This window comes from Mastomys coucha, unplaced genomic scaffold (genome assembly GCF_008632895.1).
Source record: "Mastomys coucha isolate ucsf_1 unplaced genomic scaffold, UCSF_Mcou_1 pScaffold6, whole genome shotgun sequence".
NCBI lineage: Eukaryota > Metazoa > Chordata > Mammalia > Rodentia > Muridae > Mastomys > Mastomys coucha.
Window position 1 is genome coordinate 8,253,717 of NW_022196912.1, and position 5,505 is coordinate 8,259,221.

Genomic DNA, 5,505 nt, shown 5'->3' on the forward strand with positions numbered 1-5,505 from the left:
GACGGGGACCGGGGCCCTTACAGCTGTGGTGCTGACGGGGACCGGGGCCCTTACAGCTGTGGTGCTGATGGGGACTGAGGTCCTTACAGCTGTGGTGCTGATGGGGACCGGAGCCCTTACAGCTGTGGTGCTGACAGGGACCGAGGTCCTTACAGCTGTGGTGCTGATAGGGACTGAGGTCCTTACAGCTGTGGTGCTGACGGGGGACTGAGGTCCTTACAGCTGTGGTGCTGAGGCCCTTACAGCTGTGGTGCTGACAGGGACTGAGGTCCTTACAGCTGTGGTGCTGATGGGGACCGGGGCCCTTACAGCTGTGGTGCTGATGGGGACCGGGGCCCTTACAGCTGTGGTGCTGACAAGGGACTGAAGAGCACACTGTTCCTAAACCTGGCCTGGGTGTTATTTCTTCTCACTTCGAAGAAATTGAAGGCATTGATGCAAAGCATAGTAACTAGCCAGACACCACAGTGAAACTAAAGCTCCAAAAGTCTTGGTGACAAATCTTTGTTTATCTGTCACTTAACATTCAAACTGTGACTTTTTTGCCTAAATGATTTTTTATACTAGGTAAATTAAGATCCAGCCTAAGCAACATTCTCCCAGACACTTCCACACTCAGACCTCTCATATTATTCACCTTCAACTGTCACCCAGAGACTTCCACTGTCTTCCACACTCACGAGCTCTTGTGTATTCACCTTCAGCTGGGGAGAAGAAAGGAAACCTGGGGTGGGGTGGTTAGAAATTGAACTCAATATTTTATGTAGGAATTCACGGAGCTCCACACACAGACAAGCAGGTACTCTACCTCTGAGCCCCACCCCCCAAACTTAGCAGCACTTAAATAATTTCATGTAGCAACATTGTTTCAGAAGTATTTGTCTCTAATTGCCTCTCATCCATTTTCTCAGTTCCCTTGTGGAGAGAATGCAAAGTTAACTTTTGTATACTGTAAAAGCATTGCACAAAAGCTGTTGTTAGGTGAAAATCATCCCAACTCGGGCATCCCCACAAGATGAAGGGTTGCTTAAGAACTCTCCAAATGTACTCTCTATTCAGAGTGTCGAGACCAAAACACCACAACCTCTGAAGACAGACTGCTCCAGTATACATTTTAAACCCTTGACAGGTCAATGATGAAGCCAAAGTTTTTTGAGGACCTACTTTGCATCATACACTATTCACTTCCATGAATTAATTCCATCTTCTAAATAGGTCACAAGGTTTGGTTTGATGGTTTCCTATTGACAGACTCTCAGAAAAGGACTCAGACAGTAGCTAAAGGTCACAAGGACTCAGACAGTAGCTAAAGGTCACAAGGACTCAGACAGTAGCTAAAGGTCACAAGGACTCAGACAGAAGCTAAAGGTCACAAGGACTCAGACAGAAGCTAAAGGTCACAAGGACTCAGACAGTAGCTAAAGGTCACAAGGACTCAGACAGTAGCTAAAGGTCACAAGGACTCAGACAGTAGCTAAAGGTCACAAGGCTGGTCTCTAAACCCAGATCAATCTGACCCCAAATGGAGTATACTTTCCTTACCTCACAACTGCTGCTGCTGTGTGTGACAGGAGTATGACCCTGTGTACTGCATAGACAACCTCTCAGGGTTGCATGGAGCTGCATCCCTGATGAGAACTGACTCCCTCACACAGCCGCCATCCATAGCCAGCAGCTCCCCGGCTACGGTGGGACTCAGTGAGGTTTTCCATCCGTGCTGGCATCTCGGTTGGCTTGATCTTATTCAGGACTTGTGCACACAGTCACAGGACCATGGCCTCGTGTATGTGATGGCTACATCGTGTCTAGCAAAGACTTTGCAGCAGCATCCGTCCACTAGCTCTGGCTCCAGATCTTCTCAGCCATTCTTCTTCCACAATTACCTCTGAAGGTAGAAAAAAGCCTCTAACACAAACCATTACAGTTCTAGTGAATTCTGGAAATCTGTTTTAAATTACAAACTTATAAATGTAAATAGAAACTTAGTTTAGAAACAGTATTAGTAGATTGTATGTACTTAGTTCTTTTTATATGCCAGGTGTTATTCTAATAATATAAAATGTTTAACTCATTTGTTGAACCATCCATCATACAAGACAAGCTCATAAGACTAAAGACTTTGGTGAGTGTGTCCTGGACCAGATCCCGTCGAGTTGTCCCACCTGTCACAGATTGTTACCTGGCTTGGAAACCCAAGCATCTTGCAATCCACTTCCCCATCATGGTTTCCTCAAGCTCATCACAGCATATCATGGAAAGAGCTTTCTCTCCTTTTCCTGAATTACTCAAACCTTAGAACGAAGTGTAAAAACTGGGTCCAGAGCACACAGAGAGCACCGTGGTTATCACCAGTGGCTTTCTCCATCTTGTCTGGCTTCACAGCTAAGTCCTCGCCTTGTGGGACCACCATCCCTGCTCCCACTGCCAGTGTCTCTCTTGCTGTGAGTAATTCCAGCTAATATCACATTATCTCAGTAGAGGAACTCCTTGATACCTGGGACTCCTTCTCAAATTTTCCATAGTTTAAAAAAGTGAAAATACCCTTGAGGGATTCACATTAACACTCCTTGATGTACAGAGAAGCATGGGGGTATGGGTTGGGGGGGAATGTGATATGCAATGACACCTCACTCTGTCAGGGGGTTAACCAGGATTCAAGAGGGTCACGACACAAGAAAACCGAGAGCTTAAAGGTCAGGTAACAAACTCACACAGCACTGCTACAGGGAATATCTCAGACTGTGTCAGATGAACAATGGCCTCTCTAGCTTTAAATAAAATCTTTACAGAGGCACAATTCTCTCACATCAAGAAATCCCTTTGCTGTCATGATAAAACACAATTGTTAAGTGCACAGCACTGACCTAACATGCCGACATCCTCTCCAGAAGCGCTTGACTTGTCTACTGTTCCATTGCTGTTATGTTTGGGGTCGTCTTCGCAGAGACAAGTAAAATGAAAAATCAGGTCAGGAGCAGTATTGCCAGCTGTCTTTACAGTATCACTTCTAAGCAAAGCTACCCACCCAACTGGCCAGCCCTTAGGGAACTCAGAGAAGGGACTGGAAGGCAGGCTGCATGTTGATGACCTCAAGTCACTGGGAAGCATGACTCTGGTGGCTTTTACTGTCCTGAAACTGCAGCTGGATAGGAGGAATAGCTCTAGATGTTGGATAGCACAGAGCTGTGTGTCTGAAAAGAACTAACTGGATATTGTAAATATCTAATAGGGCTTAGAACACTCCCATCACAAACAAATGATAGGTGTCAGATAGACATGACAGCTGAGATTAGGCATCACACATTGTATCTATGTACTGAAATGTCATTGGTAACCATATATATATATGTGCCATCCCAGCACTTGAGATGCAGAGGCGGACAGTCTCTGTGGGTTCTGGGCCAGCCTAGTCTATGTAAAGTTCCAGGTCAGCTTGAGATTCTCAAAGTGAGAGACCCTGTCTTAAAACAAAACCAACCAAACAAAACTAATAACATCTCTGCTATTTGATATCTTCTTAGTTTTATTGGTTGAAACAGAAACATGATTAGATATTGAGGAAAGCACTTGAAGCATTCAATAATTTACTTGTATCACTTGCCCACATATCATTTAGTAAATTATAGTACTGCTTTTTCAGACCACATTAAGAGAAATCCTCAGTGATAAACTTAAAATCTCTCAAAAGCTCTTGAAACTAACAGTACTTAGAAAAACAAACTTTGAGCTGGAGAGATAGCTTAGCGGCTAAGAGCATAGGCTGCTCTGCCAAAGGTCCTGAGTTCAAATCCCAGCAACCACATGGTGGCTCACAACCATCTGTAATGGGATCCAATGCCTTCTTCTGGTGTGTCTGAAGGCAGCTACAGTGTACTCATATAAATAAAATAAATCTTTTTTAAAAAAGAAAAACAAAGTTCTTACACAATTTATAATTTACAAACAATTCACTCTGATTACTTTATCATTTTTGTTGTGATTTATACATATTTAATTTTGTTTTTATTTTTGTTTTCTTTTCCGACACAGCATTTCTCTGAGTAGTAAGTACTGGTTGTCCTGGAACTTGTCTGTAGACCAGGCTGGCCCCAAACTCACAGAGATATGCCTGCCTCTGTCTCCCAAGTACTGAGATTAGAGGCATGCACTACGACTGCCTGGCTTATATAATTTTTTATTAGGAATGTGGAACATGTTTTTCCAAAGCCATCCAGATGAGATGTTAAAGCCTCCTTATCCCTGAAGAGTTTCTCTCCAGGGACCAGGGGGACACTTCCCTTTCTCCCTGCTACAGTTCTATCCTGTACTCTCAGAGGCAGGATGCCCCACACGTTACATCCCTACCCAGTGATTTAAAAACCTCCTTATTTTAAACTCTGAAAGACTGAAGAGCACCATAGGATAGACCTCCAGTAGTTGAGTTCCCCTCACGGTTGTCTTATTAGATTATCTCACCTTTAGCAGAAGCAAAAAAATAAGGAATTCTATTTAGTCCCGGGTTTTAGAGAAGTTTCAGTAATGCATTAGAAGCTGATTCCATATGTTTCCAGTAATACCTGCCCTTCAAAATGGACAACAAAATTTTCTCTTAATAAAAATATTTTCCCTATAGACCATAGGATAGAAATTTCCTTAAACCAAACTGAATCCATTCTCTATACTAAAGATGACAAAAATGATCCCACTAGCTGAATTTCACTGCCAAGCTGTCAACTTAAATTTCTTCCGTTTAAAAATAGCTGTTCATTACATCCCGTGATGGGCTGTGAAAGCGTACCAGCAATGAACCTGTATTGCACGCAGAAGCAACGGGCAATGTGTGCTCTTATGTTTAGATTACTGGTATTTGTTACAAGACCCTTCTCAAATTTTAAATCAGATGGTTAACTTGAAACAAATCAAAGCCCAAATCAAAGCCCATTTTGTTTTACCTAAAAACTAGCAGCTGTTTTCCATTTATGACTCTCTACTGCAAGCATTAATGACAAAAACAACCAACCAAACAAACCTCATTGAACATAGACATGTGAGTAAGTAAAGAAGCATGTATGTATGTCAATATGTGTGTGTCTATGGGTGTAGATGTGTGCTAGCCCTCTATAGTCTTAGCTATTGTTAATGGCTGATCAAATATTACAGGGCACAGCAAATTAGATAATATTGCCAATACGTGAGCAAACACTGCTGTATTCAAGAACACATAGTAGGCTGTTAGCTGAAAGCATCACTCCAGAAGCATACAGCCTTTCATAGTTTAATGTAATGTGTCGTTAGGTATCGTTTAGCTACCTAACATACAAGTCACCGTATAATTTAGCATGGATACTCTCAGTAAGGATAAAAAGGTGCATGGAGCCTGCAGCTGTGCCACTCTGCCCCAGCATGATATCAAACACAAAAGCTTGTGATAAAAGAGACGGTGGCTGGGCTGATGACAGATGATTTGTAAACACAGCTAATGAATGCAAGGACCAAGTTGATGGGGTTCCTCCCAACCCCCCCCCC

At 43.0% G+C, this 5,505-nt stretch overlaps 1 protein-coding gene across 1 annotated transcript in view; it reads right to left on the reverse strand.

Annotated features, from left to right (window-relative positions):
• The window catches only part of Camkmt (calmodulin-lysine N-methyltransferase), a 397,552-nt gene that overhangs the window by 303,920 nt on the left and 88,127 nt on the right, over positions 1-5,505 (reverse strand). The window lies entirely within an intron of this gene.